The sequence below is a fragment of the Chamaea fasciata genome, unplaced genomic scaffold (genome assembly GCF_029207755.1).
Source record: "Chamaea fasciata isolate MVZ Bird 193981 ecotype frontalis unplaced genomic scaffold, bChaFas1.0.hap1 SCAF_1, whole genome shotgun sequence".
NCBI classification, from domain to species: Eukaryota; Metazoa; Chordata; class Aves; order Passeriformes; family Sylviidae; genus Chamaea; species Chamaea fasciata.
Genome location: NW_027094086.1, coordinates 76,195,396 through 76,214,485, shown reverse-complemented (window position 1 = coordinate 76,214,485; position 19,090 = coordinate 76,195,396). Strand labels below are relative to the sequence as shown.

Below are 19,090 nucleotides of genomic sequence, written 5' to 3'. Positions count from 1 at the left end.
AACCATTTTACCGAAATATGTTGTTCTATAATGCAGTCCTGTTACCCAAGTTAAAGGGGAAGTGCTATAAAAACTGAATCACAGAATCACACATTAGTACTTTTCTCTGTTGTCCTGGGTGGAGAGGAAGAACATTGCAGTTTCCAAACCCCTCACATCTCAGCAGGCGGCAAGGTTTCAGCAGAAAATGCAAAGTCCCTGGAAGCTGGAAGTGGAGTCAGTATTACCTCCCTTATGGAAAAAAAGAGACTGCTCCTTTTAACACACATCAAGTTGCAACAGCTGCTACCCTTGCTGAAGTCATGGAAGAAGAAGCGGCTGCTGCTGCTGCCTCTACTGCTGCTACTGCTGCTGCTACTGGTGCCATTACTGTCTGAAGTCACAGTCCCTGCTGGGACCACTGCCACCCTGGGGGGTGGGAGCTCTTCTACCATTGGCTGTTTCTTTGCTCATTGGGAACACATATAAAAATAAGTTACTAAAATTTCTTTTGGGAAGCAAGATGTGTACAAAACTAAGCTTCTCGGAACATTTGAAACTAACTTGTTGTGCTGGAGATATCTATGACAACTAATTCTGTTAACACAGAATTATACTATCTGTGAACACAGAAACCCTGTGTCTCCCTAGAACAAAACAGTACTATTCAATGTGAAAACTCTTTGTCTGACAGAAAACATAAATAAGCTTCTTCTGCGGTCTAACTGAAGTGACACCTGGAGTACATTGCTTTCATCAACTGACATCTTTTTCAGCACCATTAGGAGAACCTTCTCTATGTAAATAAATAAAGAAGTAAATAACTAAATTTTCCGTCATTTGAAACTGTAGCCTACATATTTTTCTGGACATAGCAGTTCTTGCACCTTGCTATGCAAGTTACCCCAATACAATTGGATTATATAAGACAAACTAAGGATATAGTATTGTGACTTTTATCACTATATATAAACTTACCAGGTTTATTCAGGTCTGAAGAAGCTGTCTTAGCCATATGGTCAGTCATCCACTATGACAATTTTAATGAAAACTTGAACAGGACATCAAAACAATGATCATATTAGGAGATGAGGTCTTTGGGTGCTTTTTGTGATTGGTTCCATCTCACATTCTGGAAGATGCCATGGACTCGCTCAACAAGCGTTTTCCTGCTCTGCTTTCTTTTCAGAGTAATGAAAGCAGAACCATCATGGGGCATTAGGAGCAAAAGCTTGGCAATTCTGATTTCTCTATACACAGAAGTTCCTGTGTTTGTACTTTAGTGAAATCTATGCTAATTGACTCAGCTGTTCTCTAGTACTCATATCTTTTTGGATGGTCACATATTTTGTCCCCTGTCATGCTAAGGGCATATTTTTCCTGCTGTTGACTGGTGGAGTTTTTTAATGTATGTATTTTGACACTTATTAACTTTTCAGCTTGGTGATTGTCTGTAAAATCAAGTGTCATAATACAGAACTTTTATTTTACGATTAGTAGATCTCTTTTTTCCATTTCGTAAGAACTTCTGATACCAAATAATTGAAAACCACTTAGAGTTATTTTGGCAATTCAGAAAATTTTCAATTCCTAAGCAATAAGTGTTCTTCTAAAGATTTTCATCGCTGTTCAAATCACTTTTACAATGAAGTTCTAGATCCCGTTTATATTTTCCTTTGTATATTTTGGGTGGTTTTTTTTTTCATTTTTTATTCATTATTAACATAACTTGCAATAAATTCCTTGACCGTAGTCACATCATCACTTTTAATTATTGGCAGTTCAGACAGGCATTGTTTGCTGCATTGTCACAAGAGCTCCTTGTCCTCTCTCATGTTTGTAATACTGTTGCCTCAAATCAAGACCTCAGTTTTGATTGCAAAAGACTCTTGATGAAATTTGATTTTTCAAATGGTGTCCTGTAATTATTTTTAAATTATCATTTTTTTTCCTTTTATGGGGAGTTATTTGTTTAGTTTTGTATATTTACTTTTTCCATTTTGTATCAGCATCATTGCTACTACCTGAAATTACTGGACATAATCCCACATTTCTCAGTCAATCTTAGATGCCTCTGACAGTCAGTTTCACCTATGGCAAATCTCTCTTTTCTCCTGAGTACTGTCCTTAATCGAGTCATTCAAAATTCAATAAATTACCCATAAATTTTGTAGATCTTGAGCACTGCAAGAATCAATGCATATATGATCAGTCTGGTTAACAGCAAAGAAAGTACTGAGTGTCATTCTGAGAACATTGCTGTGTGGAAAAATGGTGATACAGCACAGTAACATTCAGCTATTTATTGTGTTATGAATATACAATCGTTTTTATTTAATAGCACAGTCTCCAAGGGTATCTGCAATCACGATGGGGAAACTGCTTAAAGCATCTGAATTTTATATCTCTAAATATCATGCATAAAAAAAGGTTTGTTAATTCACCCTTTATCATTCTTTCAGATACCGTCTGTGATTTGTTTATGAAACAGCAAATGTACACACTAAAGCAAGACTGGGTTATACCTCTGAGTCACTGAATTTCGCAGTATATTTTGTTTGCATATGTGGGTTTGTGATAGAACAGACTAAGAAAAACCCCAAACATTTGGAACACACTATCAAAATAAAATAGCCCTTCATTTAAATTATGGCAAATAATTTTTTCATCTTTTACAAAACAGTTGGCATTCTATTTCTAGCATTGAATACGTAATTTCTAAAAAAAAGTTACACAAAATTCAATTGGAACTACTGATTCATCCACCAATCTGCCAGAGAGCAACAGAGGGTAAAATCACCAGATCTTTGAATTTAGTTTTCTTTCCTTTTTGTTACTTACAATTAATTCAGTGCCTAGAAAACAGTTTCACTTCCCACTACTAAAACATTTTCAGAATAATTAAGTAAAACAATATATTATATGTCATATGTATGACTAGAGTCAAATAACATCTGAAAATTAACATAAGTTGAAGTTCAGTGGCATTCCTTTTCGAAGACCTTTTTTTTCTTGATATACCTGTAGAAACCCCTCCTTTTACCCTTCATGACCCTTGCCAGCTACAACCCCAGATGGGCTTTGACTTTCTAAACCTATTCCTCTGTCTTGGTTTGAAAGACAGATGTCTGCTAAGGAAGACAGAAGCCTCCCTTGGAATGGAAAATGTAAACACCTTCCCTCCGAATCATTATAATTTTGAAATTAAGGGTCTCTCAGGCAAAGATATGAGAATAGGAATAACAGTTCTTTACCAGTATGTATAATAAAGCCAACAACCAGCAACAACTCTGGAGTTAACAACAAACAGAACCACAAATGGCCTTCTCAGCTGTAGGCACTTTCCCTGCCGGTGCAGTTCTGGTCACAGCCAGTGGGGGCGCTGGTGGCTCCCGGCAGGTAGGGCAGGTGCGGTGATCCCCCCGGCACTGCAGGGGGGGCTGTGTCTCGGGGAGAACGCAATAATGGCGACTCGGCCCAGATGGGAAGGGATGGAAGAGTGGCTTTGCTTCACAAAGCCCTGGGCTGTCAATCCTGGTGCACCAACAGGACTCTCGGAAGCAGTAGGCAGGACATCTCGGCAAGCTGGAGGTGCAGGGCTACAGTGTAGTTAAAACTCAAAGCAGTGCTGAGGAAGCAGTGGGGGCAGGACAGTGGTAGCCTGGCTCTGAGCAGGGCAGGGAGAGGCGAGCACAGGATCCTGGACACCCAAGAGACAGTGATAGGTCCCTCTTTAGTGAGGTAGATGTTAATAAAGTCCCAGTTCAGTGGCTGCTCTCACAAGCAGAGGCTCACCTCTCAGCAGAAGAAGCTGCTCTGGGCTGGGCTCTGGCTGCAGCAGAGAATTCTCTTCCCCAGGTAGCAGCTCCAACTATCCTCCTCCGAAGCCGAGAGTGAGAGAGCCAGCAGCCGCTCCAGCCCCATCTTTAACCAGCCCAATCCTCATGATATCTCAGCCCCTCAGAAAGAAACTCTCAGATAAGAGACGTGCAACCAGATTCTCTCCTCCCCTGAGCTTGGCCACTTCTTTTGTTTCTCTTAAGATGTTAACACTAACCCAGTTATTAGTGTTTCCTAGAAACTTCAGGGGGAAAAAAATCCCTAAGTAAAAAGGAACAAAAGGAAAGAAACGGAACCCCCAACACCCTCAGACCTTCAGAGTGAATAAATTCCTTCTGGGTCACCAGTATTTCTTCCTACTTCTCTACACTTCCAATTTTATATGTAAGAGCTTTTAGGAGCTCTTTGTTCATTTCTGTAAGTTTTGTGTCATATTTGTTTGATTTTTTTTTTGCTCAGGAAGAACCACTCTTGAGTTTAGAGGCAGTAACCCTTGAAAATCCACAGATTCTTCTGGACAACTCTTCTCTTCACAAATTTATATCATGAAATTCTCCAAAGAGGCCTAAATGTACTTGTACAAAGCTTAAAGCTGTTATCCTGCTTTTGTTACCTTCATCTTCCACTCCAACAGATTTTAACTCCTCCTCCAGACCAAAAACCTCTTAGAAAAACTACTGCAGTACTACCTTAATTGAAGTTAATTTGTAGATGCAACAGTAACACCGGTGACAGAGAAGCATCAATAGGAAATCATATTCAACCTGTTGAAGCAACCCATTTGTACCTACACACTATTGTAGACAGGTTTGCTGTTGTTTTCAAGTTGGTTGTTTTTGTTTTTTTTCCTAGAACAGGGCACGATGTCATTCCTGTCGATCTGTGAATGACCATTTGTGAGAAGGTTGGCCTTATGGGCAGGAATGCTTATATTCAGCACTGTGATAAAAAAGACTCTTTTTACCTCTTAACACTCCATGAGAAAAAGAAAGCAGGTTCATCAGGGGAATGACTGGATTCATCTCCTTAGAGGAAATGGGTCAATTTTAGCAAAAGTAATTGCAAAAACAATATTTTTTTCCTAAAGTTCTGAAACCTCCAAGTTTTTACCTCCAAAATTTTCTACAATGTGCAAGAATTTACCCAGAACACTTTGAAATCTCTCAATCTCTGACTTTTCTATAAAGGAAAAAAAGAAAGAAATTTATTTCTACAAATAAAAAATAAAATACATTAAAGCCAAATGAGAAATTCTGGCAACTCAAAATAAACTTAACTTCCTTAGTGTTTTTTTCAAGACTTCATATTTATGTATATTTTGATGAGACTTGTTTCAGTGAATCAGTCTTCTGCTTAGAACATATTTTCATTTAAGGCCTAATTTCATCTGCCTTTTTTTCCTATTCATTGCTATTCTTCTTTGTGCCAAATTTCCACATCAAAGTTCTAAAATACTTGCATTTATAGAAAATATTTATTCATTATTGAAAATAATTAATTTGAGGATATTTTTTGTTTTGTATCACTTATTACTTTTTCTTTCTTGATATTCCAATCATTTATACATCCTATGCAACCTTCTTTTTCAAAAAAGTTTGGTTTATTTTGTTGCTTAAAATTATGCAGATTTAAACCAATAGTTTATTATGCATTAGCAAGAGAATAATAGACATTGTAGGTTTTTTGTCTATCCAAACATAATTGGAATGCCTTACTGCAATGCTGAAGAAATCGATTACAAAGTGCCACAGTTAAAGCTTGTTTATTTGACAAAACATCCCACATCTGAGACCTTCTCTAAAAATCCATATATTTTGAGTGTGACAAAAAAGTTTTGACAAATTACTCTACCATTTATTCTATGACATATCCACTATGTTCTTGTCCTTGCTTCCTCTCTTTGTAGAGTTTGATGTTCCCTGGCATGCCTAGCATAAATTTCCAGTCATTAGAGGCAAAAGCTGATTATTCATGCTTACCTGCAAAGTATCATATCAACCTGAACAGGGAGAAAGTATATGATTTGGAAACTTTATTTGGACTAAAAAAGTTTTACTCTGTATATTTGTTTGGAACTGACAGAGCTATTCAGGTGTACAGTATAATACAACCAAGTTAGCAGAGAAATAAAAATTTAAAATAAAATTTTCATTTCTCAAAATGGGACATACTTTGTACAGATATATTTCTGTGTAATCTTATCAAGGTAAAAAAAAAAAAAAAACAAACCATATTAAATATGTAAAACTATGAATCTAAGATTCATCTCTCTCCTTCAGAAAAACAACAAGTGGAGTACTAGAAATACTCTTCCTTTCTTTACAAAAATGTGTGAAGGCTATGGCTCATCATTATTGCCACTGTCATAATGCTGTAAAAACAATATTGCATACAATAAGAAACCACACTTAACCTCTCAAATATCCATATCTTCCTATCAACACCTATGCCTTTATACAGATACAATATCCTTATGAATCTTCTGAATTAACATTCAAGACACTGACTATTCCATTACAACCCTAATCAAAAATATCTTTTTAACTTACCTAAAATACAATGCATGGGTTTATATTAACTATCAATTATTTATTGCATTACCACTTCAATTCTCAATATTAATTCTGCCATTATGCTAGCTTAAAAAAAAAAAAAAAACACAACAGAGAAAGCAAATAGCAAGCTTTTTCATAATCTTAAATCTGAACTGTTGTTCGTCAAACAGCTATCCAATTAATCTTGACTAGTGCAACACATTGCTGATGACAACTTTATTTACATTTCCTTGAATTTAGAAAGCTTCTGATTTAAATAAAGGCAATTTGGCTGATGCTTTAGAGCATAATTCTGTGCATCATTTACAGCACTGTTTCGTGGGCTAATTCTGTTCACAGAAGCACAGCTTATGAATGTATATTAAACTTCAATTTCTTCATTAGCTTCTCATTACTGTTTGCTCCCAGTTCCCAACTTTGTTATTCCATATGTCATTGTTATAATGTAGTATTTGCTCTGAGTTTGTCTAACAACATACTTCCAACAATGAAGGTGGAATTTACCACAACACGCAAGATACGAAATTCTATTTCAGCTGTGGTACCCTGAGAAATTTAATGCTCAGGTAATAAATTCTAGTATTATCTCTGGTGAGATTATCTACCATTGAGTTATAGGTGCGATACTAGTATCAGTTTTCTCTAGATAACTTGTAACTATCTAGTAGATTGCAATATGTCCCAGATTTTGCCATTATTTTTTTAATAAATAATTCTAAGATGGCTTTGGAAAACTTAGGCCACTAGAATATGTGCATTTCTTTTTTCATTGCAGAAACAGTAATAGATATTAGTTTGAACTATGTCGTTAATACAATGATGAATTTACTCTTGCAAAATTGTGTTGGACATTTTCATCCAACTAAGAGAATAGTTAGAATTGCAGAGCACATTGTTCTAACTTGCCAGAAAATAAATTGTCTCCTGAGATAATTTTTCATTGATGAAAAGGCCTAATTTTCCTTGATTCTTTAGATATCTTGCAGGCAATACCACCGAAAAATTTGAAAAGTCTTGTATAAAAGAATGAAGTATGGATTTGATTTAATATTTTCGCTTCAGAGATCAGGGTTTATTAAATTCCTTCTCCTTTCCAAGAAGGAAGAAAGGGGATGGAAAAATGTGCAGTCAAAACACATGTAAACAAATGTTGTAAAGTCCATGGTATTTACAATAAACTGCATAACAAAAGATGACTGGCTGGAAGTAATGTCATCTTGTTTTATCCTTTCTTTGTTTCTGTCGCTATATATTTTGGCAGCTTGTATTACTAAGAATACACTTTCTCTTCATTTAATTGAAGTAATTTAAATATAACATATACACATAATCCCTCCTCCCAAAATGCATAATCAGGATAATGTTATCCATAATAATTAAAGATCAAGTTGGCTTGGCAATGGTTCAAACATACCAACCCAATGAGAGACAAAATCAGATTCAGTGAGTTTGGCCGGGATGAGATAAGGTCGTAAGTGCTGAGTTTGGTGCAAAAACCCCACAAACAAATAAGAAAAACAAGCCCGGGAAAAATACACAACCCCCGAAAAAGCATATGACCACAAATGAAAAAAATGCCAACCCTTAGAGATCCTAATAATTATTAAAAGGTAATAAATAAAATTACTGTAATAGGATTAAACATCTGACTAAACTTTGCCATTTGTGCTTTTTAGAGACTTCCCACTGATTTCTTGAATGTCCTCGCCAACCAAAAAAGTATATAGCACATTAAAATTTCAGCTTTCTCCCTGCACTCAAGGAAAAAAACAATATATATAATATAGTCTGGCAGTTTTCATGGTATATATTTATTATCCTATACATAGGGCATATTTATTTATACGAATTTCATTTCTTTCTTACCTGCTTTGCTTATTGCAAAATTTCCCTTCAACAAGACCCTGAAAGAAATATTTAATCTTAATGCCAGAAAAAAATTATTCTTAGATGAATCCAGGATGACCCTGGATGTTTCATTTTATGGCCCTGATGTTTCATCATACGAGAATGAAATTGTTCTATGTTTTCCAGTTGTAGAAAGAGTCCTAAAGACATTGCAAATAGCATTTTTAACACTACAATATTTAAAGGAAAGAAATGGCATTCTCCTTTATGTTCATCTACTGTTTTCAGAGGCAATTAAAATCCATGTATGGGGGAAACAAAAGACAAAAATAAGTTAATTGTTTCTTCTTTTTTTAAGAAAGGAAAGAATTATTTTATCTTCATCTGTTCATTCTCAACACATTTATTTTTCTTCTGGAAGCTTTAAATCATTGTCTCAGGTACCTAATATTCCACTACATTTCACATTACTGTACACATTTTCTTTTTTTTGAAAATCAGAATGGTTTATATTGGGAGGAATTGTGATGATCACCTAGTCCCAGCTTTCCTGCCAGAGGCACAGACACCTTCCATTACACCAGGTTGCTCAGGGCTTCATTCAGCCTGGCCTTAAACACTTCCTGCAATCCCTGGGCAACTTCTTTCAGTGCCTTACCACCTTCACAGTAATTTAGTTATTCTTAATAGCCAATCTGAATGTACCCTCTTCCAGTTTGAAGCCATTCCTCCTTGTCCTCTCACTGCATGCCCTTCCTGTATGTCTCCTTTTGGTACTGGAAGTCTGCAATGATGTCTCCAAATGCACAGCGTGAATTATCAAGAAAATGCTAACATTCTGACACAACCTTTTGGTATCTTTCTCAGCTTAAGGTGCATTGGCACATTACAGTAAGCCCAAAGAAAAGATTTTTCTAGACTTTTTCTAGGTCTACCAGATAATGGGTTGCATAATATGGAACAACCTGGGTACTAATAAAATTCTCTGCCCTCCAATGCATTATGTTTTTTGCTCTAAAACAGAGTAAAACTTAGTACTTCCAAAGCAGACCTCCAAGGGACTATCATTTCAATTCTCCTAGTAGGAAAATTATAGCATTGCAATTTTCTGACTGGAAAATGAATAAGATATTTTGTGTAACAATATAGTTCCAACAGATTATTCCTGGCTAATTCTCCCTGAGATGCTGCAGCTATATTTCTGCTATGAGAGATATTTGTGGAAAAAGGTGGTGAGAAACAGAACATTTAAGTTTTAACATGTGAAGCTTATGTGTAACAGGAAAATCCTGGAATGACCTGTAAAACTGTCAGCTTTGGACTACCTAATCCTCTTTTGAAGGTCAAGGACTTGACCCATAAATGGCAAGAAATATAACAAATGACACCTTTCTCCTAAAAAAACTGGTGCTATTTTAAAAAATATGAGTAAGGTTAGGTCTCACCTGATAGCCTTGTCTGCCTGGTTTTACTTCTTCAGTTGAACTTCATGAAAACTGGAAAATCATCTCTAGAGGTAAAATATGGCATTATCTGTACAAAGAAACTTTCTTCCTGTTTACACCAGTTAATGAATGACTTGTATTCCATAGCCTGTTTATACCTTCACAATAATTAATTTAACTTTTCTACCCTACCTATGGTTGGTTTTGCTGTTATATTAGAACCCTACCCTTTTCCCTTTCAATGTAAACTGCACTACACAAGCACTATTTGAATATAGTATTTTGCCTATTTCCCTTCTGTATTTTTGCATAAAATGAGCTATTATAAGTACAAGAACCATATTCGATGTTACTTAAAGGTAAAGGAAGTAGTCTTATATTACAGCTTATAAAGAGGAAAACATCCCTGCTTTTTGTTCAATTCTATTTTTGAGAGGGACAGAATTTTGGTAGACAATTGATATAGTGTTTCTGGCCCCAAATATTTGCTGAAATTTAAATCATTTCAATTTAATCTCTCACTATAAATTAAGTTCTATCTTTTGCACAGCTAGTTATCCTAGGAGACCTGTGCTCAGCAATTGAGGCTGGCCTTACCCTTACAGAGATGAGATATAAGGTTTGAGACACCTTGTACATTAGCACCTTGCAGAAGTGCATGTAGTATAACCATAGGGGGGCGAGAAATGATATATTTTGAGATCTTCCTTGTTCCTGCTCTTAAAACCATTTCCAAAGGGAATGTAAAAGTCAGTGCATATGGCACAAATTTAATTCTGGACAGACATTGCATTTGAATTGCAGCTCAGATACAATATCACCATCTGTCCAAAAAGTCCTTTCTGATCTCGTTGCTTGAAATGCAAGAGAATCAGATAAAGCATGTGATGCCATGAGAGAACCATAGCAGAGCAGCTAGCTCTCCATTATAATAAAAAATGAAATTAAAAAGAGGTGCTTGATAAGCCCTCCAATCTAATCTTATTATTCCTTGATGGTCTATCACTTAATCATTGACTGGATTTCTAAACACTCTATAACAATCATAAAAGCTTTCTTTTTAGTGAAAAATTTTGGCTCAGCCTAAAGCTTTGTATTAGAACATCTTATTCCACAAAAAATGACAATCCCATCAATGAACTCCTGATGCATGAAGGCATCATTATTCATAAAAAATGGCCAATTGCAATTTCTTGAACTAAACAGTTTTTTGGTAAACATTATTTCAGTCTAGGAGTGAACTAATTGGTACTTGAATACACTTTGCATAAAATATTGCTTAATTTATTGGAAATTTAGCAATACAACCAGAAGAAAAAATATTTGGGCCCTATTTCTTCCTTAAATAGACTGTTTCTATGTTTGTATTACTATTTGCTTAGCTTACACCTGTATATGTATTTAGGGTAAAAATACAATTTTTATTGCTACATTTTGGTTGACAACAATTATGGACAAGAGTTTAAGTAGCTTTTAGACTATTCTCTTTAAAAAGTATGAAAAACATCATCTGTATTTCCAAACTGAATTTTTTAAGTAGAAAATAAATTCCTACACCTTCATATTCTTTATAATTTCTTAATCAGTTTGCCAGTGCAGTGAAAACTCCTAAGAGTACATCATAGCAAGGTCACTACAAAACAAATAAAGCTGCAATTATAAATTATATGTAACAAGTGCAGCTGCATTATATTTAATGGAAGGAGGAATAGAAGTAGATGGATAAACAAAATAAACTGAAATTTATAGTTCAGTATCACCTCTATATAAACATCCCATTCAAATGAAATTGCCCATTCAGGAAGCAAGGAAGGATACTTGGCCTTTTTTTGTGTTTGCATCTGAGAGCTTAAAGGATCAGCTGTTTATTGGAAAAAGGTCACCTTTAAGACCTTAAATTGGGAGTAGGAACACAGTAAGTAAGAAAAAAACCAAAGAAACAAACAGAAAAAAAACCCTAAAAATTAAAAAGCACTGGAAAAGTGCATGGATGTGACAGTTATAAAGAGGTATTTCATCACATGTGAGATTTTGTAGTGACTGGGCTCCTGAACCTGATGCCAGCCAAGGAAAATTAAAAATGCCCTTCCAGAGAAAAGCAACTTCTTAAATAAAAATCAAATACTGATTTGATCAGGGACTACCTGGTCATCTCTACAAATCTTCTGGAGTTGCTACTGTTCTGAATTCAGAATTATTAAAGGATTTGGGAAAAGCTGATATATTCTGTTGCTATAAAGAACTCACTGAATTAAGAGTATCTGTGGCCTGACTTGACCGTGCAAGGAGCAGACCTAGAGCTGTAGGAGCATAGATGTGCTGGTCCAGTGCTTGTTAGGGAAGAAATGCCCTAACAAAAAGACATCAGAAAATGTGACTGAATATTACATCTCCTTGAAAATATCACTGAAAGAAGATACACATGCTGGAAAGACACAAAATTCAAATACTGAAAATAGGAAGAATATTTCAGTTCTAAATAGCCATCTTCCTTCTATTGGGAAGTAATCAGCTAGTGGTGCACATACCTATTTTCAGAAGTGTTACTAGAGGATGCATGATAAAACTCTTGACATACTCTGAGAAGGTGCTATATCTAAGAGGAGTACAATGTGTTTTCTTGTAAATTAATCCAGGACCAAGGTAAAATTATCTCTCTTCTGCCAGTGAGCAAGTTTTTGAGCATGGACACACTGCATTCATCCCTACAATGTATCCACTCCACTCTTTCTTGCTGTCTTAAGCATAAAGAATGAGAACTGTCATTATAAGTCTTGGGAAATGTCTTTTTTTTCATAGACCTCAGTGTTCTTTAAAAATGGAGATAAAATTCACTAATTTTGATACAAGTTGAAATGCATTCAGAAAAAGTTGCACTTAACACTTTCAATTCAAATGTGTTATCCACCAAGCATGCAATTTATCTGAGTACTGGATAGGATACAGGATTCTTATTCTTGATGAGACTTCTGAAGGGAAATTAATATAATCAAGAATAGAAAACGAGAACACATAAATTAAGCAGTTAAAAACTCAAACTGGCAGTAGTTTCTCGCTATATGCTGTGCTCAAAACCTGATGGTTAAACATGCAAAGGCATCAGGTCATTGCCTGAAAATAAGAACCTGGGCCTCAGTTAGTTGACCAACTGTGTTGTCAGCACGTATAAATGATTTACACTACTTGAAATGCAGAGCGCTCTGCGGAGTAACAGCATGTGGCATTCTTTTACAACTGATGTTGAATTAGCTGGAGCTTGACTGATGAATGAAATATGCTTATACATTTAGCATTAATCCAATATAAAAATCTTGTAGAATTATAGTCAAGAAGTTAGAATTGTTATTATAAAAGCATTTTGCTTTAAACCAATTGAGGCCATGGAAGGTACTCTTAATGCTTAATGTCAAGCATTTTTACAGTGCTTGAAAGCCATTAAACTAATCTTGACTGTACATAGCATACATACATCAGAAATACATTTTTAAAATAACTTAAAAATTTTATTTCATTTATTTCCTATGTGAGGAATTTGAATGGATTACAGATGAGATGCAACACTGCAGAATTAGCTTTTCTGTATTATGAAATAAAATTTGTTTTTCTAAATTGCAAAATAAATCTTAAAATACAGAATCTCAATTGTTGTTATTACATGCCTTTATATATTTCTTAACTTCTCCTTTTTGGTGTTTATCTTTTTTTTTGGGGGGGAGAGGGGGTGTATTCCCACCAAGTATCATAGGTCAACTTGGTCATTGCCTTAGTTGCAAATATATACCCATATATATATTTTTCACTTCCAAGAGATATTCAATGAGCCTGTTCTACAAGACTTGTACATTGAACTCCATAAAAAAATAAGTTAGGAATACTTTGAAACTCTATACATAATTATGTATCTTCACTGAACTTAAAAAATCCAAAACAAACAAACAAACAAACATTTTCAAATAAACAAAACCAAAAACAAACAGACCAACAGAAATATTAAAAAACCTCTGTGGAATTTTACTAATTTTTTGCAGAGACAGCTAATTTAAATTGTTTACTTAACTAATAATAAATTTACAGCATTACCTTATCTGAAATGTTTGAGGTTCAGCAGTCACTAAAATGTGACCGTCTCAGAAAAGGTCCATAGGATATCGAATCTTCAGAGATATCCCTACACTTTGAAAGGATTCCAAACCCTCAGGTATGACCCTGGCTGAAGGATTAAATTTTAATCAGGATGATAGCTATCATGAGACACACTGTGTACCTGGTTCAGAGCCACAGAAGAAAACTTGCATTGCAGAATTAGACCTTGCTCCTCAGTTTGGACTACAGCTCCTGTTACTGCAAAACTTTGAGAAAAAAAGTGAATTACAGTATAAATAAATCAACAGAAATTCAATCCATATGAAATGCTTAATTGGGAACAGCTGGCATTTTTATCATCCTTTCCATCCTGCTGCCAGTTATTTATGAAATATAATGATGAATTTTTATGCTTCTCTCAATATTTTCACACATGAATCTGTTTTGAGCTGTCTTCTAAAATAAGTGCACTTCCCACAAGAATTATATATCTCCATTTTTAAATTACATCAGTAATAGTGATGTCAAAGATGTCCTATAGGAAAATGCATATTAAAGTTAAAACTGAATTGTCAATTTATGACGTAGTGATAGTTTCTCCATAATTAAGGAAAAAGAAATAATGAATTGCAATGAAATTAGTTAATTTTGTTATCCAACAGCTCTTACTCAACATGTTGATTAGAACTCTAGAAAACTTTCAAAGGCAGTAAGAAAAGAAGTAAATAATTGCTTACATTCTCAGAGCTTTGGAAGAGACCATGAGGGAAGTTAAAGCTTGACTTATTAAGGCCAGTTAATGCATAGATGAATCCTAGAGGTTTTTTTTTTTTTTTTCTATGGAAGTGAAGTTGTTTTTACTATTTAAGAACAAAAGTACTACTCTTTCAAATTTTGGCAGAAAATTATCTTTCAGCCTGGAAGGTGGGAAAGGGAAATGTCAGAAGTGGCATCATCCCTACAACCAATTTTGTCTCCCATCCCACCGGCAGGTTTCAAAGACTGAAAGGATCATTTTTGCACAGGTATGCCATAGCTGAGAGATGGGATGAACAAAGTCTCAAGGAAAAGGGTGAACTTAAGTAAAAGTAAGACAGACAACCTGACAGTTGATAAATCAGTGGGAAAATAAAGAAAATAGAGAGCAAAACTTAATAGCTCTGCTCTCCACAGCAGAGCTAAATGAGCATGTAACCTTGTGGCCCAGCAACTCTGCTGTTATTTGCAACAGACAATGCTTTATGATATGCTTCCAGCGACTTCTGGGCTGGGCTGGGTCTGCCAGAAGGGTTCTAATAGCCCATGTCTAATTGTCTAATAATGAGTTATCCAATATTTATCTGAGTAAATAAAGGCACTGTACCCTTTTCTTTGGCACCTCAAAATGATATTTTTCATAAGCAGACATAAACCACACAGTAGTACCTCACTACTAAAATATTGATATCTCCACATTTTGCTTGCCTTTCCCCTCACTCCTGCCCCCTCCTTCAGAAGGCGTGCCCTTGCTTTGCTGGAGGCACAATCTTGTCGAGCACAATCTTGTCAAGACACAAGAAAGCACCAAACCAAAAACTGCATTAATTTTTCAAGCATCTTCAGCAACACATCTCTTTGGGCCTCCTGTGCACAGGAAAGAATATTTTGGTTTTATCCATAAAAAGTAGAAGAATCTATATAGGAATTCTGACTGCTCTTTGATATATATGTTGAAATAAAATATAATAAGCGTCATTTCTAGTTAACACATTCAATGATCACATAGTTAAATTACAAGTATTCTCAGCATCAAGTGGTGTAAACCAGAAAAGCCAACATGAAGTGTTAGTGGTTTAGCAGGTAAATGTCTTTCTCAAGATCATCACAGCCAGTGCCAAACTTGAAGCAATAATCTTCTGGATCATTGAGACCCTAGCTTTTCTCAATTACCTCTATCCATGTTTGGAAGAATTCTGATGTAATTTTTTAAATGACCTCCCATTACCACTGTATTATTGAAGAAATCAAGAGTTCTGGGTGCAGATTTATTAAGATTTAAAGCACTTCAATTTTTGGTCAAAAGTAAATGCATTTCTTTTCTTTTTTTTCTTTTCTTTTTTATTTTCAAACTGATATGACAACATAAAATATTAGGTTGCTCTCCATGATCAAAAATTAAATGCTAGACCTTGCTTCAGATGCTGCAGTACTAAGTAAAGTAATATTTACACACCCTCAAAATGGTGAGCATTAAACCTTAAAAGCCTGCTTTATACACAAAAATGAAATGAAATTTATTGAACTCTATAATGTGAATGATGAAAAAATCTATTCTCAGTCATCACTGTCACTATTTGAATTAATTAGTACCAATACCACAATTTTGATCTAATTTACCTTATGGCATTGTAAGTCCTAGGAGGATTTATCTTCTTATGAACTTTTTACATATAAATCACTTAGAAGTAATTTTGCATTTATTATAATCAAAAATTAAATCAGATGCAATATGCAACAAGCAGAAGTTTCTATTATACTCAGTGGGTTGTTTTGTTTTTTTTTTCCTAATGCGGTATGCATCTATTCAGAAACGTTTTTATTGATTCTTGCATCATTATTCTGAGTTCATAAACAGCAGTAGATCTAATATAATGATTGTGTCAGAATATCTTATTGCAGCTACAATGAAGTATTAATTCATATGAAATTATTTTCCTCTGGTTTCCAATAAAATTTTTAATTTAATTTATTTTTAATTTATTTCTAGTATTTCTAATTATTTCTCTACTATACTCTAGGTGAGTATAGTAGAGAAATAATTAGCAGTGTTCTATGTTTTTTCTAGACAAAAATAATTTTTTGAGATGAAACATCTGCCACTTTTTGGTACAAACACTTACTAAAATATTTCAGTTGCTTCAGCTTTGGTTAGTTCAACTGTAGGTATAAGAGTAGTCATTTCTTTCTCTACCTCTAGGCTCGGTGAAACTTCTTCTTCCAGCCCATACTTCTGTCCACAACTCGGTCCAGGCAAATATGAAAATTTCTATTTGTGAGTGTGATCCCCACTTATGTATGTCATAGAATACATTTTTTTCCCAGAATTTTCTGACATTTGGAATTTCTGTTTTTTTCAAAGAAAAGGTATTCTGTGAAAAAAAAAAAATTCTGCAACTGCCTAAATTGTTTTGTTGTTGTTATGGGTCCTCTTATTCCCATTTTCATACTTACCAACAACTATGTTCTAACTAAAGAGCACTGCCTTTATGAGGAATGCTCTAAGTAGAAAAAAGATTCTGAGAATTTCTATTTACTTTGCTGTACTCTTGGTAACAAGATAATTTGAGAAAAGTTTGTAACCTATGCATTTCCTTATTTATTCATATTTCTATTCAGTTTTCTAATATTTTGATAACTTTTTTTAAACTATTCATATTTATTCATTGAACTAAATCATTGCAGCACCCTATTTACAGCCTCTAACTTTTGTCATCATAACACAAGAACTATTATATTTCTTTTTTTTTTTTTTTTAATATAGTTTAATAGACTTAGGTCCACAGGCAAAAAGATTTAAGATTTATTTATAGAATACTGTACAGGGAAACTGCATAAAATAAAAATTATTTCTATAATACCTTAAAGTATTTTGGAAGTGTACAAGTCCTGTAGAGATGTGAAGAAAACTGATTACTGTTAAAAAAAAAAAAAAAAAAAAAAAAAAAAAAAGCCAGAGATTGCTGAATCTCTGCCAGATTTTAATGAAGCTATTCCAAGAAAGAGACTGCTCAGCCAATGTAATTCGCAAACCAAAATTATCCACTGAAAATAGAAATTTGTATAATATTTTGGTGATATAAAAATGTTTAAAAAATACATAATTGTGGAGGACACTTAGTTGGGTCCTAATGTCTCTCAGTGCAAAATATCTTTTGTAAAATATTGATTCATTCCTAATTTACTGCTGTCCTTAGTAAAAGTGGTTTTTATTTGGTGCCCATCAGGAAAGGACTGAATAATGATAATGATAATGATAATGATAATGATAATGATAAAATAATGATAATAATAAGCTGACACTTACAATCTGTGTAGAAGACAAAAATCAAAATTATACAAATTATAGTCATAAAATGATAAATATTTATTCACTTGTGGTTGAAGATATTATTAATGCAGAATTTGATATTTAGGTTGTGCTATTCATGTTTGTGTTCTAATTCAACACTTTTATTTCCTTGATTTTTTTTTCTTTGAAATTCAGGTTCACTTGCATGAGGAGATTTTTTTAGTGACAAAGCAGTTTGAGGGCAAGATCTGTGATCTCTTCTGCCTCATCAAACCTGTCCTTCTTGAATTAGTTCTGCCTGGAGCACATAGTTCATCTCCCACAGTAGCATGACAGGGTTTTTATATTCGATTCTGTCATTACGCACTCAACTTCACAGGTAAGTAAGCTGGTTTTATTTTTTGTCTTTTGGGATCAGCAAGTGCTCTCTAGGTTTCTCTGGACAATCTGCATTCTCTCAACAGAATTGATCTCAGCTTCATCATTTCTTTTATTCCTATTAATTACATGCCAAGTAATAAGTAAGTTCCTGCAATTTCAGCATTATGCCACCATCACACTTTTACTCCCACATTTATTGCCTTTACTAAAAACACAAGGAAACAAGAAAACAAAAATTATTAATCTATGTGGCAAGCAAAGAGAAATCAGATTTTCTCCTGCAAACACAAAATATTGTATGCACTTGGTGGTGCCATGTACATATATACTCCTTAATGCCTACAGTATTCTCACAGTCTCTTAAAAACTTGTTCTCTATATCAGGGGTAGAGCTGGATTGTTATTTCCTACTTATTATATATCCATATTTTCTACTTCCACCCTAAAATGAAAAGGAAAGAAAATATTTTTTTAATTGAACCTAAACATGACAGTGTGCTCTTGTTCACAATTTGCACAAGAAGCTCTTAAATGAATTCAGTTGTTCACAGTGATCTTCCTAACTGGTTCACCAAACTTACAGCATAAAAAAATAAGGAACATGAATGCCCAGTACAGAACTAAATTATGACAACTTCATTAAAAATTATAAAAAATAAGATAAAATGAGATTAAATTAAAACAAATAAATTAATAAATGGAACAAAATATAGAGATTAACATAACTGCACAAATCTCTGTTAAGTTTCTAATGGTTTAACTCCAGTAAGTAACTAAGCCCTATGCAGCTGCTCAATCACTGAATCCTTCAGTGAGATGGGGAGAGATTCACAAAAGTGGGAAAAACTGCTGGGTTGAGATAAAGACAGTTTAATAGGAAAGAAAAAGCCATGCACAAGCAAAATGAAACA

At 34.4% G+C, this 19,090-nt stretch overlaps 1 long non-coding RNA gene across 2 annotated transcripts; it reads right to left on the bottom strand.

Annotated features, from left to right (window-relative positions):
* Positions 1-2,312: 2,312 nt before the first annotated feature.
* Positions 2,313-14,005, bottom strand: LOC136302645 (uncharacterized). Of its 2 annotated transcripts, XR_010724102.1 has the most exons (7): positions 13,932-14,005; positions 9,668-9,732; positions 8,241-8,278; positions 4,784-4,844; positions 4,611-4,699; positions 3,775-4,060; positions 2,313-3,679 (listed from the first exon to the last, which is right to left on the bottom strand). It is a non-coding gene; the product is annotated as an uncharacterized lncRNA (long non-coding RNA). The 2 variants fall into 2 exon arrangements; XR_010724101.1 differs by having other exon boundaries at positions 3,775-4,699.
* Positions 14,006-19,090: the final 5,085 nt, after the last annotated feature.